The following is a 27096-nucleotide window of genomic DNA, read 5'->3' on the forward strand; positions in this document are numbered from 1 at the left end:
TTTTCTATTATTTTTATACCTCACCCCCTTTCCATCCCCGCTCAAAGGAGTGCTATTAGTGTCTTACACAACAGTATATATTTCTAGATAGTAAGTCATATGTTTACCAATTTTGTTTGGCAGCTATGCTCAAACGTTCATGTATAATCTCGCTGTTGTATAATCCTGGAGCTGACGTTGCCATGGTTACGGCAGTTCTTTTCTTTATCGGATTCCTAGAGCAGGGGTAGTGTGGTGCCAACATTTCCATAACGGTTGATTTTGGGGCCTTAAAACATGGTTTTCGGGCACGTAGGGCTTACCGAGTATTGTTATTTTCCTCAAGGGGCTTAAAATGAGGTTTGTCTCGTCCTTGTACGACAAATTCAATATTTCGCCTATATTAGACAATTATTTTATATCTCTCCCCGTCGCCCCACCCCCCTCAAATTGTTTCGAAAATAAAATACAGCCCATGACCTTCAGGGATAATGTATATTTACATTAGTAAAATAATTTTTAGAATCGGCCCAATAGTTCCTTAGATTAGCCATTACATACAAACAAACTTTACCTCTTTATATATTAGTACAGATTAGTATAGACTACTGCTATTGCAGTTTAATTGTAATAGGCAATTATTATTTACATAAACAGATAAACGAAACACATAATAGAGGGACATTATAATATCTATTCGGGGATTTCTCACTCGCCCGGTAACCTGCGCTGCGAGCTAGTATCCCGCTAAGCCCTTTAAAAAATGCGACCAGCGCGTGTTTTCGCACAAGATATCCTGTACTTTATGAAGGTATCGTGTATATACGCACGCTCACGTAATGAAAATGGCATTGGAACAAAACACTGAGCACTAAACACGTGAACGCTTGACTAAACTGAACCTTACGCAGATAAAGCTCTCAGCGGACTTCATAGGAGGGGAAACTTGTGACGCCGAGAAGCGCATAACGGCAGATTGCTTTGCGGGAGACAGGCTCGCAGCGCAGGCGACCGGGCGAGTGAGAATCCCCCGAATAGATAACATAATGTCCCTGTATTTAATAGGCTTATTTTTCACACTCTAATTAAGAATGGTTTATTATATAGTTCTCTCAATTTCCTCGTTAACGACCGGCGACTCAAACGTTAAGCAGTACCACCCCCACCCCCCGACAGTAACTAGATTTATGACTGCCTACACTCGCCTCTGTTGTGACCTACAGCAAATGCTCTTGACCAATAACATGTATGCTTTGTCAGTGACAGTCCACGTGGAGTATTTCAAAAGCGTGCCGGTCCTGAAGCCGGCTCGCTTGTCAGGTCTCCACTGTTGCACAGCTGCACTCAGTTCTGTCCAGTCTCGCTGCTCGCACTCAGAGGCTAAGTAGTTGACAACGCTGTGTCTCGAGTTGGGAAATCCTGCCACCCCGCAAACAAGGAATGTAAACACAGCCGGTCAGCTAGGCTTCAAAAGCTTGCCGGTCGTTAACGAGGAAATTGCAAAAACTATACCTATGATGACGGTCGAGTTCACGCATGCGCTATACAGCTATTGATAACACGTTCCGTGAAATGAAATGAAACGTTCCTCATCGCCTGATGTTTCATTCCAGGCTTGTGTCAATGTCATTCTTTCATATGTGCGTACACCTGTTATGTTATGTGAATCTCTCAGACTGATTCTGATAGTTCCGTCAGCTTCCGCTTCGAACGCTAGCGCTGTACCGCGTCCGGAGAGCCATCTGGTGTCGAATGAACATACCTATTCCACTTCTATTATAACGTCTAAATTCAAACCTCATTGTTTGAGAAGCCTTCCTCGTGGGCAGTCGAGATTTCCTTCTGAAGACGCAGAGCAAAGTTCTCTGCGAAACGTAAAGAATTTCACCTTATTTTCTTGACACGGCATAAGCCCAAAAGCCTATATCATGTCTGTAAGTACGGGTCGTGAAAGCATCAATGGCAACATAAAAATTAATGTTATTTGAAGGGTGAACACTAAGCTACCAGAGTCGTAAACATGGCCCTCTTGTCTTGGATTAATGAAGGTAATACGAACTTTATGATATACCGTACAAACCCACCCCCATATTTATGAGAACCTGAAAGTTTCGCTAGGGTTGCTTCAGTCAGTTCACGATGGGTATGTTGACCGAGAACTTTTATTTTATAGTGATGAGTAGTGTCCGGATCATTAGGTGCTGATAGGTTAGAATGAAAACTTACTTCAACCAGTAACAAGTATACCCTACACTGTACAACGGTTATGCTATGAGATTTGCATAAATATTAGAGGGTACAGCCCATAGAACTCCTTGAATTTATTCTACTCTTCCTACATTATGGTACAACGGGTTGCATGACACTTCCTACAAACCAAATTACTTTGCATTCTAACCTATTATCACCTAAAAATCCGAGGTATAGTGATGAGGCATGGCTACACTTAAGTGGCTATGTAAGTTGTCAAAACAATCGCTACTGGTGTTCAGAAAATCCCCATCAGCTGCATGACCGTCCATTTCATGATGTAAATATAGGAGTCTGATGCGCAATAAGTGCTCGCAGAATTATAGAGCCTACACTTTTCTGTGAAACAATAAAAGTTGATCGATACATAGACCTCATTCTCAGACTATTCCTTCAAGAGCTGACGGAAGAAGAAACGAGTAATGGTTATTTCATGCAAGATAATGCGACGGCACGCACTGCTAATCGTTCTATGGAGGTAATACGGGGGATAATTAACCACACGAAGATCCCGTATGTTACAGGCTAAAACCTATAATTTTGCCTAATTTCAATGTTTTAACTCGTCTCGGAGATTGAGCCGCCCTCTTGATGTGGGGGAGGGGGGTTAAAATTAGAACTTTCTGGAAACTAAAGGTAAAAAATATGCATATGGTCAAGATTACACATGAAACGGATAACTGTACGAAAATTTCGCCAAAATAGTCAATGTACAGACACAAGGTCGTAACGATTTTATTTATATAGATAAGAAATCTGCTCCACGTGCAACACCTTTCAGCCACAGTCCACTGCGACCTAGCCTGTAGAATCATCTGTTCTTGATATCTCCCTTAATAATTCTCCTATCCAATATTTGCAGAAGATAAAATGTTTTTAAAATAGACTTCCATTAAGGCTGGTAGATTTCTATTCATGGTGGTCTTGTGTATTTTGTTGGAGAGTAAAATCACTGTTTCGGTTCCCTATTAACCCTTGGTTAGTTTCGGGAATTTGAAATAGTATAGGCCGTAAACCCTACATTTGGACAGGTGGGTGCTCAATATGAAGTTTGGTTGAAATATATCCGGTAGTGTTACACTTTATACACTTTATACGCTTTACACACACCCACTTTTGAGTTCAGTCCGCCGGGACTTGCACTGAAAACAGTCCGTTAATGATATCTCTCTTTATTTTCGTATCGAAATGATGCACATGAGGAAAAAAAAAGGTTTTATAAATCGATTTCCTTGAGGGAAGGTACATTTCCATTAAATTTGGATGTGTATATTTTGTGGGAGTGCAAAATCACGGTTTCGTATAAACCGCCAGTAAATTCAGGTACAGTATTCAACTTCTTCTTTTGCTACCGCTTTTCCTCACACCAGTGGGTCACGGGTGCGAACTGTGTCGCACATGTGGATCTGGTCCTGTTTTCCTGCCGGATGCCCTTACTGACGCCAACCCTATATGGATGGATGTAATCACTATTGCGTGTTTCTGTGGTGGTTGGTAGTGTGGTATGTTGTCTGAATATGATGAGGAGAGTGTTGGAACGGACACATACACCCAGTCCCCGAGACAGAAGAATTAATCAGAAGCGATTGAAATCCCCGACCCGGCCGGAAATCGAACCGAAGGCCAGTACGCTGACCATTCAGCCGAGTCGGACGTATTTAGGAATAACATTGGACCTAAAACCTACCCAAGGACAGGTGGATTCCAAATATCAAGTTTGGTAGAAATATATCGAGTATTTTCAAATTATAAGAACTCAAACAAACAGACAAACAGACAAATACCAAAGCTAAAATATGTGCAGATGGTCATTACACATGAAACGGATAACCGTACGAAAATTTCGCCAAAATAATTAATGTACAGACACACAGTCGTTGCGATTTTATTTATTATTATTATTATTATTATTATTGTTATTAATTATTATTATTGTAATGAGGCTTCGGATTATGCATGTTACATATTGCATTATAACAATTGCATATAATTGGAATCGTGTGGTATAGAGTTATCGTATGTGTTTTCTCCTGCGAAGGCATATTTTTGATACAAGCCTATTTTGAACAATATCGGAAAGTATGATATGTCTTTGATGTTCAGCAACTCTTGTGTTAGTCATGCGCTGACGTTATAATGAGGAAATCTGATTTGGTTATCAATAGGTAAGTTCATTGAGAGGCTGGAAGTTCGCTGTACCCCAGACATGCTTTATCCCCTGCACCTAATTTACACAATATTCCTAGAATGTTACTTATAGCAGAGTCGATATTTGCCCACTTTGTGAATACAAGTCCCTTCCGTTCACCATGAGCAGTGTTACCAACTCAGTTATTTAAAATTTGAATCTAATTTTGCGTCTTTATTTAGTTGCAAACTTCAGTTTTATTACTTTTATGATGCTGGTATAGAGATTTGGGTGCCCGCCTGATAGCCATGATCGTTAAAGAGTGAAGTCTGAATGGTTCTGACACCATAGTCAGATGGTTTCGACTCCCGTTGGTCGCAAAAAATCACTATCAGAATGTTGGCCGGCAGGGTAGTGGAGGTGGTAGTATACAATTTCTAATAACTAGATCGCGTGTCGCCAACCGCCATACCATGTTGAATACACCGGTTCTCGTCCGACCACCGCAATTAAGCAACATTGGGCGTGATCAGTACTTGGATGGGTGACCGCTTGGGAACACCACATGCCGTTGGCTCAATTCCCTTTTGTCGGCCCCGTGGTGTAGGGGCAGCGTGCCTGCCTCTTACTCGGAGGGCCCGGGTTCGATGCCCGGCCAGGTCAGGGGTTTTACCTGGACCTGAGGGCTGGTTCGAAGTCCACTCAGCCTATGTGATTAGAATTGAGGAGCTATCTGATGGTGAGATAGCGGCCCCGGTCTAGAAAGCCAAGAATAACGGCCGGCCGAGAGGAATCGTCGTACTGACCACACGACACCTCGTAATCTGCAGGCCTTCGGGCTGAGCAGCGGTCGCTAGGTAGGCCAAGGGCCTTCAAGGGCTGTAGTGCCATGGGGTTTGGTTTGGTTTTAGATCGCATGTCAAAAGCCTAGATTCAATCCCAAACCTCTCCGCGTACTTATGAGAGCATTTAGATTTTTTGGTGGCGATTCAGATGGGCACTTTAAGCCCTGAGCATGGTGCTATTCGACAGCAATAGCTATGGGCCCGCACCGAGTTTCACCCTCTCCCTTTCCACTCGCATATATCACGTCATTTATTTCATCTCATTAACCCCTCTGGTGAGGTCCACGTCAGGAAGGGCACCCGGTCGTAGAAACTCTCTACGAAGATTCATCTGACTAGACAAACGGGACAAGAGTTGGACATACATAGAGATATGAGTATTTATTGATAGCTTTCTTTTTCTTTTATGCTAGTTGCTTTACGTCGCACCAACACAGATAGGACTTATGGCGACGATGAGACAGGAAATGAAATGTCTTATGGCTTTTAGTGCCGGGATATCCCAGGACGGGTTCGGCTCGCCAGGTGCAGGTCTTTCTATTTGACTCTCGTAGGCGACCTGCGCGTCGTAATGAGGATGAGATGATGATGAAGACAACACATACACCCAGCCCCCGTGCCATTGGAATTAACCAATTAAGGTTAAAATCTCCGACCCAGCCGGGAAACGAACCCGGGACCCTCTGAATCGAAGGCTAGTACGCTGACCGTTCAGCCAACGAGTCGGACTGACGATGAGACAGGAAGGGGCTAGGCTGGGAAGGACGTGGCCGTGGCCTTAATTAAGGTACAGTCCCAGCATTTTCCCGGGGTGAAAATGAGAAGCCACGGAAAACCATTTTCAGTGCTGCCGACAGTGCGATTCGAACACACTATCTCCCGAATACTGAATACTGGCCGCACTTAAGCGACTGTAGCTATCGAGCTCACTAAGCGTTTTTTGGACATTCGATACACGACGTCATTGCACAACGTGTCATAAACAAAGTGGTCCCTGGTCATACACCAGAATGACTGCGTGAGGTGTTGTGGAATGCATGCATAATGCCGAGTATGTTTACCAGGTTTAGGATACAAAGCGCGGACACTGTTATCCAGGAACTCCTTGTGCTGCATAATGTTTATTCTCAGAGAGTTCAGTAATCTTTACGGTAAACCCTCAGAGTAGTTCTCTAGAATGTCCACAAACACGTTGCCAAGGTGACGTCAGATACCAGTCACCTCACCATGTGTGAATTTTGAAACCTCGTGTGTTAGAGCATTGGCAATGTCCTCTCATATCCCTAGCCGTTTCCCACGCATTGGTTCTTCCACTTTGGGGAAGAAGTCAAAATCGCACGGAGACAGTTCCAATGAGTAAGGCGGGTGTTCCAATACTTCCCACCCACTGCGCTGAAGTTACCTCCGTACAGCCCCTACTGCATGTGGTCTGGCTTTGTCATAAAGAAGGATGGCATTGTTTCCGCTTGTAACTCAAGTAGTGTCTATCTTCTGGCCAAGGCCATCAGGCCAGACACTAGCAGGTCCTCCGGGCCGTTACACGTTGTTGCTTGTTTCACGTCCGTGCTAAAATGCTGCTGCCCATCTCGCAACGGTTCGGTACGGAAGGGCATTATTCCCCACAGCTTCCACAACCCCTCTGTGATATTCTGCGGCATTGCGACCCCGGCGAACGGCCAGTTTGATGTATGCACGCTGTTCTTTCCTCGTCACATCCATTCTTCACGGACCCTGACTTACCGCTGTCCTGTGCTTGGTACCAACTCGTGAAGAGTACATGTCCTATGAGTGTCATATTTTCATGGACATGCAGTATGATCAATATGTGGTAGCACGTACATATTTGAGGAAAGAAATATAAACCATGACTTATGCCCCAATCATCGTATTATGTACAAAATTACGTTATTTTTCTCTTATATTATTCAGCAAAAAATCCTGCCCTCTTCTTTTGTTTTGTTTTCTTAAAATTGTGGACAGTATGTACTCTTATTCTGTAACCGACCGCCATCTTAGCTGCCAATTCTTTCTTCTCGAATTATTTTCCTATAAATTCCAACTTTTGCTACTTTTGCTTCACCGGCAAACGTGACGCGTTGTCGTCATCAGGCTGTGCGGGAGGAGCTGTGTTACGAACCTTTGATTTCGTACGGTTCAGTACACTTCGAATCGCTGGAGCGATAGTAGTATTATAAGTCAGGAGTTCGGCGACCGCCGCCACCACACGCTCTCGGGAGAGGCCTCCACCGCATTGACTGCGCTGGATAAGACTGCATGCTTAACCTCACATCAGCCATCTTGGAGGGGCTTAACCTAACTTTTGACGCGTAAGAGAGCAAGTCTATCCTCATGGAGGGGCCTAATCTCAGTTTTACGGCCGGATGCCCTTCCTGACCCTAAGAGAACTAGCTTAACCTCATATCCGCCATCTTGGAGGGGCTTAACCTAACTTTTTACGCGCAAGACAGCAAGCCTAAACTCATGGAGGGGCCTAACCTCAGTTTTACGGCCGGGTGCCCTTCCCGACGCCATCTTGAGTAGTAGGGTAATGGGTATTCTCGAGACGTTATTTTGAGTAGTGGGCAATGGATATTAGCATAGGAGAGCACATCTAACCTCATTGAGGATCCTAGCCTCAGTTTACGGCCGGATGCCCTTCCCGACGCCAATTGCACAAGATGGCGGCTATACACGGCTCCTTATGAGACACCTTAAGGGCGCTTGCGCAAGATGGCGGCTATCTAATTGCACAATATGGCTGCTATACATAGGCTCTTATGAGACGTCTAGGGATGCTTGCGCAAGATGGCGGCCATCTAATTCTTCAAGATGGCGACGATACATAGCTTCTTATGAGACGGCCTAGGGGTGCTTGCGCAAGATGGCTGCTATACATAGGCTCTTAGGAGACTCCCTAGGGACGCTTGCGCAAGATGGAGGCTATCTAATTCTACAAGATGGGTGCTATACACAACTCTATATGAGACGGCTTAAGGGCGCTTGAGCAAGATCGCGGCTGTCTAATTGCACAAGATGGCTGCTATACATAGGCTCTTATGAGACTCCCTAGGAATGCTTGCGCAAGATGGCGGCCGCAAGATGGTGACTATACATAGCTTCTTATGAGACGGCCTAGGGGTGCTTGCGGAAGATGGCGGCTATCTAATTCCACAAGATGGCGAATATACATTTCTTCTTATGAGACGGCCTAGGGGTACTTGCGCAAGATGGCTGCTATACATGGCTCATATGAGACTCCCTAGGGATGCTTGCGCAAGATGGCGACTATACATAGCTTCTTATAAGACGGCCTATGGGTTCTTGCGCAAGATGGCGGCTATCTAATTCTACAAGATGGCCACTATACATAGCTTCTTATGAGACGGCCTAGGGGTACTTGCGCAAGATGGCTGCTATACATAGGCTCTTATGAGACTCCCTAGGGACACTTGAGCAAGATGGCTGCTGCTCTTATGAGACGGCTTAAGGGCGCTTGCGCAAGATGGCTGCTATACATAGGCTCTTATGAGAGACCCTAGGGACGCTTGCGCAAGATGGCGGCTATACACATTCTTATATGGAGAAAGCTAGCTTAGAGGCTACTGCACAAGATGGTGGCTGCTCTTATGAGAGGGCTTAAGGGCACTTGCGCAAGATAGGTGCTATACATAGACCTTTGGCACGTGGTGGCGGGCAATTTGAAAAATTCCATGTGCCTTTTTGACAGCTGTCATTCGCCATCTTGCATCGCTAACCTCAATGCTGCCATCTTAACGGCACTAAACCTCATGGATGCCACCTTTGGCATGTGGTGGCGGGTAATTTGAAAACGTCCACGTGCTCTTCAAAGCCACGTGCTTTTTTGACAGCGGCCATCTTTAATCAACAGAGCATCGTACTGCTACCTTTACGGCACTAAACATACCTTTGAAATGTGGTGGCGGGCAATTTGAAAAATTCCACGTGCTTTTTTGACAGCTGTCAGCGGCCATCTTTAAACAAGACAGCATCGTGCTGCTATATGTACGGCACTAAACCTTATATCCACTTAGTAGCGGGCAATTTTAAAAATTCCACGTGCTTTTTTGACAGTTGTCAAGCTGACGGCTGCCATTTTTAAATAACAGATGATCGCAAACTTCAGTGCTGGCATCTTAACGGTACTAAATCCACATTCCTGCAACCTTAGGTATGTAGTAGCGGACAATTTGAAAAAAATTTACGTGGTTTTTTACAGCTGTCAGCCGCTATGCACATGGCTTACTGCTATCTTGACAGAAGTAAATTTTATAGCGTGGGACTTAGCCACGCCGAAAGCAAGCAAGCTGCCCTTCCTACGATCATAGTTATAAAGCAAACTGCCCTTCTCAACATACATACCGAGCTGCCTTTCTCAACATTATTATCTTAGTTTTTAAACCAAGATGCTGTTAGAGACGCCAACTATGGGCGATTGCACAAGATGGCGGCTATACATGGGCTCTTATGAGACAACATAGGGGGCGATTGCGCAAGATGACGGCTATACACAGGCTCTTATGGAGAAAGCTAGCTTAGAGGCTACTGCACAAGATGGCGGCTATACATGGGCTGTTATGACCTTCTTATCCTCCTCCTCTGTTAAGGCATAGCGTTCTCTATCGAACAAGTTTAAACATGCATCCCGAAGGCAAGAGTGTGCACATGTTTTTATCCTGCAGCGATGACGTCATCATAGTCGTGTATGTTTAGAATTGATCGATTTCTCAAGCCCTTATAGATAGAATGAGTAGGTGTAAGGAGGCAAAGGAATGCAATAAGTACCACATTTTGATTTCAATGAAATATTTATTTCCAATGTACTACAACATTTTTCGTTTTGCTGCTGACAAGATCAGTATGCTTCTTAACAACTTTCTGCGAAGAGGTAGCATGCGTCCGAAATTGTAATGCCTCCTGCAACATTGAAATTAAACAAAACATTTATAAATATATTATACTAAGTATGTTATGCTTTACAAAGAAGATAATGCACTTCTTACCTTGTTGTTATTCGTGTGGTTTGTTCCTTTTCTGTATCATCATCATCATCATTATGGACTAGAAAAAGTTCATCTATACACTGTGTACAGTGTTCAATCCTCGGATTTGGTCCATTCCAATCATCATCACCATTTTGTCCTCGATGCTTGTAATGACGTTGACAGGTTCTGCATAAAGCTACATCGATTGACATCTTACTATGGAGAGGAAGGATGTCTCGAAAATTATTTACGAAAGGATCAGCGTACGTAGTTAAAAATCCTGGTGGTAAACACTGAATCAAACGTTTCGGCATCTGAGATAAGGTTCCATGTTTATAGAACATCTTAATAGCCTTACTTACTCGTGTGAGATAAATAACATGTTGCGTATGAGCATGCGTACAATGTCGAAGCACACACTAATGTTGATGATAGAGGACTATTTCGTAGGAGGGGGGATTGGGCTAACCTCGGTAACTGCGAAGAGGAGGACGAGGAGGAGGAACGTAACTGACCTGTGAAGCAAAAATCTTGTACAACATTTACAAACCAAAAGCAATGACATAAGATCTTGTGCTGTTAAGGTCGATGAATTCAAGACATTTCCGATTGACAAACGTGATAAATTTTATTTCTTTTGGAAGCTGTGCACAGACAAACATCCATCAGTTTAATCAAATGAAAATTAAGTTAGAGCTAAAAGGCAGCGAATTGGTGATGTTGAAATGGACAAAAATACATCATACTGCAGACTGTATTGTGAAGTACTTGATACTATGGTTGGACATATAACCAACCGCTTTTCCGAAATGAATGAGCTCGAATTTCTTGCTCTTTTGGATTTTGACTTACTTGAAACATCTGTCTGTCTGTTAGGTCATCAGCCCAGAGGCTGGTTGGATCCTCAAATAGCACCACCAAAAGTTATGCGGTTATGAGGAAACCGCAAAAACCAATGGCAGCACCAAAATAAGGCGTACTAGGCAAGACGAGGAATGAGGTAGTTTGCCATTGCTTTCCTCACTGAGTCAGAAAGTGTTATTGCAGCACGACTGACCCTATGAGCAACACCTTTCATAACACTCAGATGCACTAGTCATGCTCTGAATGTCATTACTCAGCACAAGACCAACTTCAATCCTCAGACCTCAAGGCAGGTTTCGATTATTGGCAAGATGGCGGTGAGCGCGGGCCATGAGTGAAATCAGTGTGATCGTGAATGCCAGTTTAAAGTAATCGTTGCGACTGAAGTATTTCGGGTCTACTTTTGAGGCTGCATTTAATAGCTTTCAATAGTGACAAGGAAGTATAGGAAGTATAGGAGTCGTCGGATTCTTTTTTTCTGGTAGTTTAATATACTAAATATAGATTATCTCCTATTTACATGTGGTCACGTATAGGTTATGTGTTTGTTTATCTTTGTATTCGTGTGTAATTGTTAATATTATTAGTGTCGTTTTAGAATTCAATGTACCTATTTTAGATTAACATGGGTCGATCGTGTTGTGTGCCTCTCTGTAAGTCTAATTATGGCAATTCTTCGGGAATTTCTGCCTTCACATTTCCGAAGGATAAAGTCTTACGAGAGAAATGGATTCGTTGTATTCATCGTGATAATTTCACTGTAAATAATAAGACTGTTGTCTGCATCAAACATTTTGACCCTAAGTTTATTGTGCGTGAAGATGTTTTTCCCGTTGAGAATGGTGAACCAATTCGCATCCCTAGGAAGAATCCTAAATTAGCACCTGATGCCTATCCAACCATATTTGACAATCAGCCTTCGTATAATACCATAAGTTTGCCTCGAGAAAGAAAGGACCCTGAAGTGCGTAAACAGCAATTGCTACAGAGAGACGAAGAAGCGTTTACACGTTGGTGTGAAGAGGACAAGATAGATAATTTTCAGGTTTTCACAACAGAAGTGAAGAAGAGAAATGTGAGCCCATTCAGTGCGATTGTAAAAGATGATAGTGTTCTATTCTTAAAACTTCAAGACCAAGATATTCCATCAATAGTGGTGAGTTTTAAAGTGATGAGTGACCTAGAAGTGAAAGCGCATTTTAAAAACATTCCTTTACCTACAGAAAAATTAAGGTTTATATTAGGATGTGAAGGACAGGATGGCCTGAAGTGTGACAGATGGAGCAAATTCGAAACTCTGGTAAGTCATCTTGGTAATTATGAAGAAAGTAGTATTGAACTGAGTGATAGAGTACTTATTTTGGTGAACTTTCTGAAAAAAGCCCTTGTTTTAGATTGTGAAAAAGAAAAACTGAAACACAATAAAATTAAGTTTGCAGTAGAACAGTTAGAACTTAGTTTACTGAAGCAAGTGAGATATACTTCTGAGTTGCTAATATGGGCAGCAACTTTTTACTATTCTTTTCCTGGGGCTTATCGCATGTTGAGAAATACACATGTGATGACTTTACCTCATCCTGTCTATTTAGGACACTTTTTGACAAAAATAGGTCCAAATAGCACTGGTATTGGGCCTTCTCAAAAAGCATTTTTGAAGGAGAAGGCTAAACTTCTCCAACACAATGATAAAGTTGTGACATTGATGTTGGATGAAGTCTTTGTCAGTTCTAAACTGACATATAAAGCTGGAAAGATTTTGGGAGTGGCAGAAAATAGTTCTGAGCTGGATCCAGCTACCACCATTCAGGTTTTTATGTCGTCTTCACTACTTTCTGACCACAAAGATGTTATTGGTCTCTTCCCGGTAACAAAACTAAATGCAGAAACACTTTTGAAACTCACAATGGAGGTTCTAAAACTTATGAATGAATTAGAGTTTGAAGTTGTATGTATGATTTCGGACAATCACAGTACAAACAGAAGAATGTTTGAATTGTTGTGTGGTGGTTCTCTAAAACCTTGTATTCCAAACCCATTTAATTCATCGAGTGTCATTTATCTTCTTTTTGATAGTGTTCACATACTCAAGTGTATCAGAAATAACTGGCTCAATAGGTCTAATCAAACATTCACTATTCCAAATGTTGAAGAGACTTTTCCAGTAATTAGTAACATGCTCAGTATTCCTGATGGTACTGCTACCTGTCAGTATTCTACAGTTGAAGCTAGGTTTTCAGACTTGAAAGATGTATTCCACTCAGAAAGAAACATGCTTTTGAAACTGGCACCAAATTTATCAAGAAAAGCACTTTTTCCTACTTCAGTGGAACGGCAGAATGTTTCCTTGGCAGTAAATATTTTTGATGTAAAGAATATTGCAGCTCTAGAAGTGTTGAAGAGCGAAGGTGTTGATATTTCTATTGGCACAATTCAATTCTTGAAGTTGATTGGTAGATGGTGGGCAATATCCAATGTTCAGCATCCAATGAAGGGAAAATATACCAAAAATGATGACTCCAATCCCATTACTGGTCCTGATGATCCTAAACTTACTTTCCTAGAAAGTTTGAAAGTTTACATTGATGTTTGGCACATGTCACATGCTGCAGGGAAACTGAGTAATGAAACTTACCTTGCTTTGACCCATACTTTGACAGCAATAGTTCAGTTGTGTAGGTATATTTTTGGTAATTTCAACTGGTCATATGTACTTACAGCAAAGTTACAGACTGATAGTTTGGAAGGAAGGTTTGGAGCCTATAGAAGGTTAAGTGGGTGTGCTTATAATGTTTCAGTAGAACAGATTCTTGAGTCAGAGAGAAAATTGAAAGTGCTGAGCGTACTAAAAATGCAATCTTGTAAGCTTGGTGAATTCACACTCGATGATTTTTCAACTGAACTACACAATGTCCAGAAGAAACAAGTTCAGAATTTAGACAAGATTGAGCTAGCATTAGGTGACATACATAGTGTAACAATCCCACCCCACTCACAGAGGATTCTCATTTGTATTGCCAGCTATACTAGTATGAAGGTTATTGAGAAGCTTAAGAAGTATAACAACTGTGCTGATTGTGTTGAGATGCTACAGTCCGAAGAAGAAATGGTGATACACTGTGATGTTGACCAAATGCTTTCATATTTTAGGCAGTTAAATAGAGGTGGCTTGAAGTGCCCATCACCGATCATGGTTTCTATGTGTTGTAAAATATTCATGCTCTTTCAGGTCCTCATAAGTAGTGCTTATGAAACAGAATTTTCAAAATTAGAAAACCAAAGGGATGCAGTAGTTGCTTTAGGAGTTGAAGCCTTTGAAAGTAGTATTGATAATGCGAGTGATGTATGCAAGTGTGGTGTTCCTTTGACCAGAATTATGAAGAAGTGTGTGAAAATTCTGGCCAATATTTTTATTAACAATTACACAAAGGTCTTAAATGAAAAGAAAATCTCCCAAGAAATTGCCAAGAAACTTGAAAAGCAGGGTGTCAAGAGAAAGTCTGATGAAACAACTCTCAGGCAGAAACAGCACATTAGGAAAGAATTGAAACTCAGCAGCAAGTAACTTTAAGGTAATAAATAAATTAATTTTGAGTCATTAAATAATGTTTGGTGTAGAAACTTTCTTTAAAATTGATTTTTGGCTATGCACAGTGTTAGTTTTGTTCGACTACAATATTTTGGTGAAGGGTGTATAATAGGCTAATGGGTATGTTGTATTGTGTTATTTAGAAGGTTAGGAGGAAAACTGATTTTTTTCTTTGCTTGGTGTTATGTTGCTTAGTCTCTAGGCCTAATTTGTATGTTGGATGTGTGCACAACTAGTTTTGTTTGACTGCAATATATTGGTGAAGGGTGAATAACGAGCAAATGGGTATGTCGTGTTAGCGTTCATAAGTTTGGAGGAAAACTGATTTTTTTCTGTGCTTGATGTTATGTTGCTTAGTGTGTAGGCCTAATTTGTATGTTGGATGTGGGCACTACTAGTTTGGTTCGACTGCAAAATGTTGGTGAAGGGTGAATAACGAGCTAATGTGTATGTCGTGTTAGTGTTAATAAGTTGGGAGGAAAACATATTTTTTTCTGTGCTTGGTGTTATGTCACTTAGTCTGTAATTTGTGTGTTGGAAGTGTGCACTACTATAATAGTTTTGTTCGACTGCAATATTTTGGTGAAGGGTGAATAATGACCTAATAGGTATGTTGTGCTAGTGTTAAGAGAAGGAAAACTGATTTTTTATTGGTGTTATGTTACTTAGCCTAGTCTGTAATTTTCTTGAATATGTGTTTACATTCAAATGAAGTCGTACTTATAACTCACTGTTTGTTGTAAAGCTTTCAAAGTCCGCCCTATGTGACATACTCTCATAGAAAAAACGCAATATAAATTACCACTGCTATTTTATATTTCAAATATTGCGTGTTTGATAACCATGGATAAACATTTTCGTACTACAAATTTCTTACGACTATTATTAGGTTATTCGTCGCCATGTCAGCTTTGGCCTGGTACGGCAGCCATGTTTTTTTTGCATTGTGGTCTGAGAATTGGAGTTGGTCTTGCTCAGCACCACCCATACCCCAGCAGCTTCCATATTGTCACAGCCATGGATGAGACTGGGACTTCGGTGGAAGCTACACTTTACTCTGGCCTGTGCTAAGAGATGGATACAAAAGTACTGTATCCATCAAGAAATGGCAGCAGGCAAACTTGAAACATACATAGACTCTTTTCCTGCTCAGCCATTCGAGTCCCTGGTTAAATCAAATGGTAGATACGTCAACTTCCTTGTACTCAAAACCGAGTTGTCGGCCACCCATGCATCAACAGAATTTAAAAAGTCCTGCATACTAGAACTTAATATATATTTAACCGTTTCAATATTAAATGTGGCATTACCTGAAGTAACCAACCACTGTCCTTTAATGTTGACTGTCCCTGCTGCTACTGCCTGTGTCGAACGATCTGTCTCGGGAATGAAACGGATAAAAATGTATTTAAGAAGAACTCAAACATAAGAAATATTACCAAAATTGTCATTAATTTCAATTGAGAAGAACCTTCTGAACAGCTGTAAGAAGAATCCAAGGTCCCATGATTCGGTTTAGATATTTTTGCTGCTCAAAGTCGCCGAATAGAGCTGTATTACAAGATGTAATATCTGCAGATGTACAGGGAGGATTGATTTGTGTAAGTTTAAAAATGCATGTTTCTATTTAAGCTTTATAACCCATAAATTGTTTTTATCCATGTCTCTGCAGTCTAGTATACTGTGTAAAGGGTCACGCGCCGCCACTGCGTGCTGCTCTATATATGCGCCCTGATGACTGTATTGGTGTTAATGCTGATCGGTAGATACGGAAGTTTTGCTCTCCAGCTATTGTGTATCCATATAACTGTCTGTAAAATATATTGCCAATGATGCTTTCACGGCCCGTACTTATAGACATGATACTGTATAGGCTTTCGGGCTTATGCCGTGTCAAGAAAATAAGGTGAAATTCTTTACGTTTCGCAGAGAACTGTGTTCTGCATCACCAGAAGAAAATCTCGACGGTCCACGAGAAAGGCTTCTTAAACAAACTCATCCAACTGGCCGCATACAGATACGGGTGGCTAATTTTATAGCCTGGGCATGCATTCCGTATCATTCCGTATCGGTCAGGGCGTGTGATTACATAAGCCGAAAACCATGTAACTTTTGCCCTAATTGACGTAACTCTACTAGTATGTAGTACTTTCATTGTGTCGGAATTTAAAATTCGAAGTCAATATGAAGTAAATTAACGCACATTTTCTACCCCGTATAACATTTTCCTAAACGATCGTAGGGCAACCGTTTTGGTACCATCATCTAAAGACAGCTTTTTAATCGAAATCGACTTTCAAACTATTAGGTCGTGTTATATGCACATAGTATGTGTTGAAGAAATGTTAAGTACAGAACACCAGTGGGATTCGAACCCACAACTTCCCGACTTAGCATCGCTTGCTCTACCAGTTGAGATATGATGGCCTACGTCAAATTTGTTATGTCGAAAGGATCTAACCTACAGGTCTAACACTACTGCCATCACACTGTAGAGTGCATTCAAGGCTCTGCCACGAAATTTGAAAAGTGGTATGAGGGCTGGAACGGGGTCCACTCAGCCTCGGGAGGTCAACTGAGTAGAGGTGGGTTCGATTCCCACCTTAGCCATCCTGGAAGTGGTTTTCCATGGTTTCCCACTTCTCCTCCAGGCAAATGCCGGGATGGTACCTAACTTAAGGCCACGGCCGCTTCCTTCCCGCTTCCTTCCCTCTTCCTTGTCTATCCCTTCCAATCTTCCCATCCCCCCGCAAGGCCCCTGTTCAGCATAACAGGTGAAGCCGCCTGGGTGAGGTACTGGTCACCCGACCTAGAGTCTGAAGTTCCAGGACACTGCCCTTGGGGTGGTAGAGGTGGGATACCTCCCTGAGTTCGAGGGAAAAACTGAACCTGGAGGGTAAACAGATAAAGAAGAAGAAGGTCGTTTTATACATACATAGTATGTGTTGAAGAGATGTTAAGCACAGAACAAAAATGGCCAACCGGATACCAGCACTCAACGTCTCTTCAACACGTACTATGTACGTATCTAATGGGTTGAAAGCCGATTTCGATTACAATGCGGTCGTGAAAATTCAATATTCACAGGTTTTTAAGTCAATTTATATTACAATACGGTCCTGAAAATTCAATATTCACAGGTTTTTAACGCAATCCCAAGCCGATTTGGCTTTTAACCTGCAAAACAATTGCTCATTTTTGTTTTAAAGTCACTATAAATGTGTTCGTTATTCATACATGTTGGCTACTTTATTATCTATTATGTTTATTTGCGCACAAATTGACACCAGAATTGCTCCGATCAGATGAGCCGTTCAGTCATTGAAGCGGTTTGAAGCGTACTGAATCATTCGACATCAGAGGTTCATGGCACAGCTCCTCTCGCAGCCTGATGATGTCAACGCGATGATTTTAACGGTAAACCATGTACACCAAGGACTGATCCATGTAGTGGTATATTTACATTAAACGTACCTACTACATACTCTTGCAGAGTAAATGCAACGGACTCGAGATCAAAATTTAATAACACCGGGCGAGTTGGTCGTGTGGTTTGGGGCGCGCAGTTGTGATCTTGCATCTGGGAGATAGCGGTTTCGAATCCCACTGTCGGTAACCCTGAAGATGGTTTCCCGTAGTTTCCAATTTTCACACCAGGATAATTCTGGAGTGTGCCTTAATTAAGGTCACGGCAGCTTCCTTCCCACTCCTAGGCCTTTCCTAACCCATCGTCGCTGTAAGAACTATCTGTGTCGGTGCGACGTAAAGCAAATTTAAAAAAATACCGCTCATTTTCTGAACATGAATAGCTAAGTTGTTAGATGTCGTCACGTAAAGGAAGTAGCATCAAGAGTGGCTCTAAAAAAACTGATGTAGTTCGGGAATAATTGTACGTAGATGAAAGAAACAGAGTGAAATTAATCATACAGAGGACAAGAGGAAATCACGGGAAGATTTTAGTAATAACCTGGGAGAGCTTCGTTAAACGACAGGGACTGAAATAAAGAACCTTTCAGGTGGAGAGAAAAAAAAAATTAATAGTGCACTGGATAAATCAGGTGAACTCATTGTAAATCCTAGGGAATCATTGGATGGACTGAAAAAATGTTTTGAAAACCTTTTCAGCGTAATAGGGCGTGTTTCTGTTGAAGTGTCGGGCAATGGAGTTCCGGGTAGGAGAACAAAACTGGCAGTGAAATTGCGCTCCAGGAAATGGAAAGAGTGGTAAATAAACTACATTGTCATAAAGTAACACGAATATATGAAATTAAAACTGAAATGGTGAAATAAAATGACTTCATAGAGTAGTAGGTTAGCATGTAGCGTGAGTAAGGTAACTTCTGATTGCACAAAAGCAGTAATTACACGTATCTATACAAGGGAAATGGAAGGATTGCAAAAATTGTTATAGCTTAGTAGCTACTAATCGGTGACTGCGACCTTCACTATATCATAGTTTTCTACATGTAACTTGTCCTTCGCAGTGATAATACTTTCTCATATCGGACCTTCCATGTTAGATAGGGCAGTAAAAGCTTTATTTTACATTTTGAAGTAAATTCTTAGAAAAACAAAGTGGTTGGAGACCTTCATTTCTGCGCAATATCGCCTTCTTCGTCTTCATTACATCGAAATGTTGAATACAGTATACTTTTCCGACACTCCACTTTTCAAAAAACTATTATGAACAAACTATTAAGGCACACTACACTGGAACTTAGTTTTAGGCATATTTTATCGAATATTTCGATTTCAATCTATTACTGTACCCTGATCATTCCGGATGAATTAGCAATATGATTCCGCCATCTTTAAAGGCGCCGCGAGGCAATTAAATGCTTGCCGCACACTCATTTAAACGCCCCTTTCTCTTTGTTCTACACAGATCATTACCCTGTGCACGCATTTATGTATTTTTCATCGGATAATTATTAAACATGGAATTGCAATACCCTCTGTACTACTGACCCTGCATTGTGCTACTATCTAGCGTTGGACACTTCAAATGTTTGAAAATAAATAAACAAAATTGTGACGGGCAGAATCGAATACTTTCCATAATCGATTACTATGCATCCGTGAACATTTAAGAATCGAAAATTGAATTCGAAACCAAGTTCTAGAATCTTACAAAACTCGAGTAACTTACATGTAAACGAACTCTGGACGTCAAGAACTATGTCCAGGAAGAGCTTTAATAAAGGCTAGCCTTGTGCAGTGTATATATTATTTGACGAACATATAAGAAATTTTAAATTGCAGCTATTTTATATAAATTTGATATTACGCCATTGGTTGTTTTCATTCTCTCAATCCCTCTCTTAATTCTCTTCATTTTCTTATTACTCTACTGTGTATTTTCATTTATATATTATGTATATTTTACATATCAATTGTGTTAACTAACATTTTATTTCACCGAGAGTGTGGCCTCGTGGATCGGGGCACGATGCTGTCAGTTTGCATTCGGGAGAGAGTGGGTTCGAATCCCATTTTCGGCAGGCCTGAAAATGATTTTCCGTGGTTTCCCATTTTCACACCAGAAAAACTGCGGCTATATCTTAATTAAGGCCACGACCACTTCCTTTCTGCTCCTAGCCGTTTCCTATCCCATCGTCGCCATAAGACTTATGCGATGTAAAGCAAATTCTGAAAAAGTAAAAGACATTTTATTTCTCCTTATAGGAAGTATAAAGAAAGGCAACAAAATTGATTGTGAGTGATTTGCTTTCAGATAGTGACCTATAACTATCATTACAACTTGATATTGGCGTTAAGCTCAATCAGTAAGATTCTATTCGAGAATTTCTCGTTCTTCCGTCTGGGAGAAGCATTTGAATACATCTTAGTTAAATACTCGTATGATGTGCATTACCCTCTTTAACTCCATCATGAATACAGAGGTAGTTCTGAGTTACGTCCAGAGATGGCGCTACTGTCCTCATTGTTCTGCATAACGAGAGACCAATGTGGTCTCGCTTTGACATAATCATTAGTGAATACCTCGAGCGAAAGTATTCGAATACTTTTATCAGGGCTCGAGATATCTCTAGAACTTGTAAGAATCGAATCCTTCGACATTTTGTTCTCGAATACTCCCATCACTAAAACAAATATCGTAGAAATTTTGCATTTATATTTGATTTTTTCATTCCATGAGTCATTGTAATTACCTAAAAAATGATGAACTAATATGTGCGATGACTATAGATTACCGTGCCGCAAGGTAACTTCTCTTTACAAACAAGTATTCAAGAGAGAATTGTATCTTCCCTTTTATTTTTATTTTTTATTTTATTTTTTGTAACTGATTGTGGTTGTGAAGTTTCTTGCAATTTGTATTACTTTCTGGGAGTTTATTATTTAGTGATTACAAAATGCGTTCAGCCTCTTCGCACTGGTAAAAGACGAAATACAAAAAGAAAAGAAAAAAGTGGCAATATTGAAAAATGCTATTTTCTCAGTTTCACATTTTTACACGTAAAAAATGTACTATGTGCTACAGATCTTCCTTAGTACTTTATTCATAAACATATTCAACACATATATATTCCTTTTAGGACTGCAGTAAAAAAATTCAAACCTTAAAATTTAAAGAATTTTACAAAAATAAAATGGGCGAAAAAAAAGTCTATCTTCATAGTAAATGATGAAATCTTCAAAACGATGCACCGTTTCATTCATATAAGAATAAAGTGCTAGCTAATTATAGAAAAATTGTGCTCTCTGAATCGGTTTGGCACGCTTCACATTTAGAATATTTGAATAATTTGCATATAAATATTAGAAAATAAATAACCGAGCTCGATAGCTGCAGTCGCTTAAGTGCGGCCAGTTTCCAGTATTCGGGAGATAGTAGGTTCGAGCCCCACTGCCGACAGCCCTGAAAATGGTTTTCCGTGGTTTCCCATTTTCACACCAGGCAAATGCTGGGGCTGTACCTTAATTAAGGCCACGGCAGCTTCCTTCCCACTCCTAGCCCTTGCCTGTCCCATCGTCGCCGTAAGACCTATCTGTGTCGGTGCGACGTAAAAAACAACTAGCAACTAGAAAATAAATAATATCTATGAAACTATTATAGTTACATTATTGAAATTTGGTACAGATATTCATACTACTATGTACTTTGAATAAACAAAATATTAAGATAGTATCTTAATATTTACAGGATTTAGAAATGTCAGACCCAGTGTCCCTTAAAGATAAGACCGTCACTTCTTTACACTTATAAATATAATCCTACATGTAATATAATTTTTATTTCTTCTTTCTGTCATTGTAGGTTGCCATACGACAAAGAATACCAGAGACAAAATAATAGTAACTGTATTACAAATATGCTATAATGAACATTAGTAGGCCTAATGATGAACGCAAAAAGAACATCGGACAATGGTTCCCTCTTTCCCTTACTTTTAGACCATAGAACTATTTTTGCAAGATTTATATGAATACCTTCGAAGCAAGAAGGGCCACCTCATTACGTAGCTGTTTGCTGATGGAAAAATCGACAAAGATTTTTTAATGATTTTGGAATTGTTCCACGGTTGCCAATCATTAGCCCGCTAACAGTAAATTTTTGCAATAAGTATTTTCTCTTCAATTAATTCACTGTAGATTACCTCTCTTTTCTTTAGTCGACCAGCTGAGGCTGTTTTGAACTAACTTCACAACGTAGAGGTATGTCAATGATGAAGCCTAATTTGTTCTTCTTGTCAGTCGCAAGAATGTCAGCTCGTTTTGTACTCCCGTTGCCGGCGATGCACTTAACTTCCTCGCGGGCTTAAAAATTCTTTTCAGCAAGTGAAGCCGCTATTCTTCTCCCAATTCTATGATGACGGGCATTTCGTAGGAGATATCCTAGATCGTGTGCTAGTGTTTCAGTCTTACTGCAGTGCCTGCAATGGGTTCCGTCCTGGCTGCATCCATAGATTGCTCTTATGGGAACGACATTTCCTTGAAGTTTGATGGTATCCTTTCGGTGAGAGCTGCTGATTCCTATTTTTAGAATCTTATCATCTATTGGCCCATGGTCATTCTTAATATAGAATAACATCATTGCCATGAGTACGAAGTTGACACCAGGTCTTTCTCAGATATACTAACTGTCTTAGGAATTTACATATTTATTAACATATTCTGAAAATATATTTATTAAATTTGAGCGACTTTCTCACATCAAAGCACTTTCTCAAAGCAGGAGACGGACTACGTTCACAAAACTTTGGAGGTATTCCGGTAATCGTATGGAAGTGAACTTATTAGTTCAGTTTTCGGAACTCACGCCTGAACTTACGCAAACTTACACGAACTAAAATCAGTGCATTCCACTTGAACAAGCGCTGCATTCCTACCTGTTATTTGAGTAGCTACGTGCCTATAGTGAGAGCTCAGTTTCAACAAAATACTTCTTTATTATTTTTTATTCGGTTATTATTCGTGGCCCCATAAATTTGACAACGCAGACGTATTCAATTGCCGAAAGTAAAAGTATTGATGTACTCAGATATTTTCGTCATTGTAGACTAAAATTAAAACTAACATTTTAGTTATTATCCCAATAATATCATGAACAGCACTCATGAGTTACAGATCACTGAAAAACCTATAATATTGTATCATTTAGGATCACTGAAATATAGGTCTCAGAATTTACGAAAAATAGTATTATAAGACAAATTTAACTACGTTTCTGTGAACGCTGTCCCCTTTAGTAAACTATTATTATTTATATAATCTTTTCTCTCTTTTTTTTTTTTTTTTGCTAGTGATTTGACGTCGAATCGACACAGATGAGTCTTATGGCGACGATGGGATAGCAAAAGGCCTAGGAGTTGGAAAGAAGCGGCCGTGGACTTAATTAAGTTAAAGCCCCAACATTTGCCTGGTGTGAAAATGGGAAACCACGGAAAACCATCTTCAGGGCTGCCGACAGTGGGATTCGAACCCACTATCTCCCGGATACAAGCTCACAGCCGCGCGCCTCTGACCACACGGCCAACTCGCTCGGTATATATATATATATATATAATATCTTTATTTTGATGCTTTTTCATCTATTTTTAAAATGCCATATTTTTAAAAATAATCTCAGCTTCATTTTCTGTAGGTTTTTCTCCGACATGAAATGGAATGTTATTCACTTTTTGAAGCTCGCGCCTGAATTTAGGCAACCCCACACGAAGAGTAATTGCGTATTTCAGCTGAACACGCGCTGCATTGCTGCCCGCTTGTTGAGAAGTTATGTGCTTCTTGTGGGAGCTCAGTTTCAACCAAGTTCCGCTCTTCAGGTATCGCATGAATGATGCACTAAACAGTTACTGCTTGGCTTCATCAAGATGCTCAGCTTGTTAATTGAAGCGATGTTCACTATTAGCCAATTTATGTCTAGTCTTTTAGGTCAGTAGAAACTCTTTCCTGGAAATTGCAAACTTCCTCGTGAGCCATTGTAACTCGGCCTTATAAGTGCAGCATTTCAAGCAGCTTTGAAAATCTTGTACATCTTGGATTGAAGCTACACGACGAATAGCTTCTTTGGCAGACATACTAATGGGAACTCTAAGATAAGTAACGGATTAGCAGACCGAGAAAGTGGCCGTGCGGTTAGGGTCGCAAACCTTGCATTCGGTAGATAGTGGGTTCGACCCCCATTGTCGGCAGCCCTGAGTATGGTTTTCCATGTTTACCCATTTTCACACCAGGCAAATGTTGGGGCTATACCTTAGTCAAGGCCACGGCCGCTTCCTTCTCACTTCTAGCCCTTTCCTATCCCATCGTCACCATAAGACCTATCGGTGTCGGTGCGACGTAAAGCATATTGCGAGGAAAACGGATTACCAGTACAACTACGGTATCACGAATGGCACTTGTTTGCTGTAAATCTTGCTGTTTTACGAGATTCACTCGAGAGATGCTTTGCACAACAGCAGCAGTGGTCGCCATCTTGACTGGTTTCACTCAGAATTTCCTGTGCTGTTACGAACAGTGCTGTTGCACATACACATTACGGCTTATATGACTGTGAGTTGTAGTGGGAAGCAGTTCTTGCTACACGGTTCCTAAATACTGTGGTTGACCTTGATATGATACGGTAAATAATGAAATTGAGGAGAGATAGAAAAACCGGGTTATCAATTGTTAAATTTACACATTCGTACAAACAAAAATTATAACATCCTCGTCTGCATTCGATATTCCAATTCCTTCACGTCCAAGCTGCCTCTGTGGATCCGTGGTAGAGTGTCGGCCTCCGAATCCCAAGATAGCGGGTTCAAACCCGGCAGAGGTAGTCGGATTTTTGAAGGGCGAAAAAAAGTCCATTCGACACTCCATGTCGTACGATGTCGGCATGTAAAAGATCTCTGGTGATACATTTGGTATTTACCCGACAAAATTACTTAAATCTCAGCCATAGACGCCCAAGAGAGATCCGGTTTACTCTGTCTGCCATGTAGCGGACCTAGAGTAAAATGGAACGTCGAAATTGACGAGCAGACAGCCAGATGGCGTGAAATCGAAATGTCTGCACACGGTAGCTGAGGCCATGCGATTATTATTATTATTATTATTATTATTATTATTATTATTATTATTATTATTATTATTATTCATGTCAAAATGTTGCAGTAGTTCCTCATAAAGTACATGGTATGTACTTGATGCATGAATCTGAGAAAAATATTATCAGCTTGTTTTTTTTTTATTCTGTTATGAATTTTCTAGCTCGAATTCTAAATTTGGCTTGCATGTTCAGGTTTTAGTCTACCAGTGAATGTTGTCAATCAAACAGTGGTGGAGTCAGAAACATTTGCCTAATATTGGACCTAACTCGCTTCTTATACTGAAAACACAGCTATATAAATATGTGTGAACGTAGAGAATATCTGATATTATCCACTTCCCACGATCGTGCTGGTTAATTTGTAAGAAGGAGCTGGCGCGCTGACGACTTGCTTTCGTCGCATGAATCCGGACTGCAATGAATGTGCAGATTTCGTAGAGTGTGTTTCTATTCTGTCTATTGCTGTGGCTGTCCAGCAGACGTCAGACTAGACCAAAAACGCGCTGTGTAAAGTGCGTTGTGCCTCTCCAAGGAAAACAACTTATTTTCAATGTTGAACACACGTGTTAATATTGAGAAAAGGCCTAGTAGAAACAGCCTGAATCCTTTTCGTATAAGTTACTCCAATTATGTTAACAATGGGCACCAGTATAATTTGTTGTCATTAACATGTACAGTATTTCCTAAACAAAGCAATAGTTACGAGCCATTCGAAATACTTCACTTTTACCATTCCTAACATTGTCATCTGGTTAGATCTTGGGGCCTTCAGGAGGTCTCCACGGGCAGGGCCGGTTGGGTCATCATCGCGAGGGCGGCCTTCTTCTCACCAGGGGTGATGACTCGGCCGGACAGCAGGTTTTTATGTGTTCTTTTCTTTTTGTCTTTGCCTATAATCTGTGGTGTTCTTTTCTTTCCTGTATGTATATTAACTACCGTATGTCTGTTTGTTTTAAAGTTAGTAGAAGTTGTGTGTGTGGCTAAAGTTGAACGCTGTTATTTTTCTCATTCAACGGATCAATTTGGTACTTGTTTACTGTGATCTAGAGAAAAATAACAATAATAATAAAGAAATTTTACCATTCCTTTGAGTCCAATGATGAAAAACTTGCTTTATGAACACCTAATCATCACGACTGTGATGATACCTTTCTGATAGTAAGCTACACACGGCTGAATTTTTTTTTTTTTTGCTAGGGGCTTTACGTCGCACCGACACAGATAGGTCTTATGGCGACGATGGGATAGGAAAGGCCTAGGAGTTGGAAGGAAGCGGCCGTGGCCTTAATTAAGGTACAGCCCCAGCATTTGCCTGGTGTGAAAATGGGAAACCACGGAAAACCATTTTCAGGGCTGCCGATAGTGGGATTCGAACCTACTATCTCCCGGATGCAAGCTCACAGCCGCGCGCCTCTACGCGCACGGCCAACTCGCCCGGTGCTGAATTTTTTAAAGTACCTTGAACCCATTCCAAATATGCATTTTTAAAGGAAGAGTTTCAATGAAATGGTAAAGTGCTATCATGTCGAAAAAGTGTTATATCTTGTAAATGACTTCCGTTGGTCTGGCACATCAGATATGAAAAACAATGTCCCTCTGATTACACAACGAGGAAATGGGTGAAGTGTTTTAGTTACGCCACGTGGTGAGACTCTCCCATTCAGACCGTGGTGATATTTACAAACAAGTCCTCACGTGCGCTCATTATCACGCACAGTCCACGTTATTTTGTTATCTCAGCCTAGAACACCTGTCAATTCCGGGCTGGAAATGAAGTATTTGGCTATTGTTATATCTCTGCAGTTCTCGTGGTAGTAGCTGATGCTCATCTAGCTGTTCCCAAATACACCTATATTATTTTAATTAACGCTTTGGCCAAT

At 40.8% G+C, this 27096-nt stretch overlaps 1 non-coding gene across 1 annotated transcript; it reads left to right on the top strand.

The window, feature by feature from the left end:
- Nucleotides 1-4815: 4815 nt before the first annotated feature.
- On the top strand, nucleotides 4816-4934 carry LOC136867514 (5S ribosomal RNA). The gene has a single exon (XR_010859712.2). It is a non-coding gene; the product is annotated as a 5S ribosomal RNA (ribosomal RNA).
- The last annotated feature ends 22162 nt before the right edge of the window (nucleotides 4935-27096 follow it).

This window comes from Anabrus simplex, chromosome 3, assembly GCF_040414725.1.
Source record: "Anabrus simplex isolate iqAnaSimp1 chromosome 3, ASM4041472v1, whole genome shotgun sequence".
In the NCBI taxonomy this organism is placed as follows: Eukaryota; Metazoa; Arthropoda; class Insecta; order Orthoptera; family Tettigoniidae; genus Anabrus; species Anabrus simplex.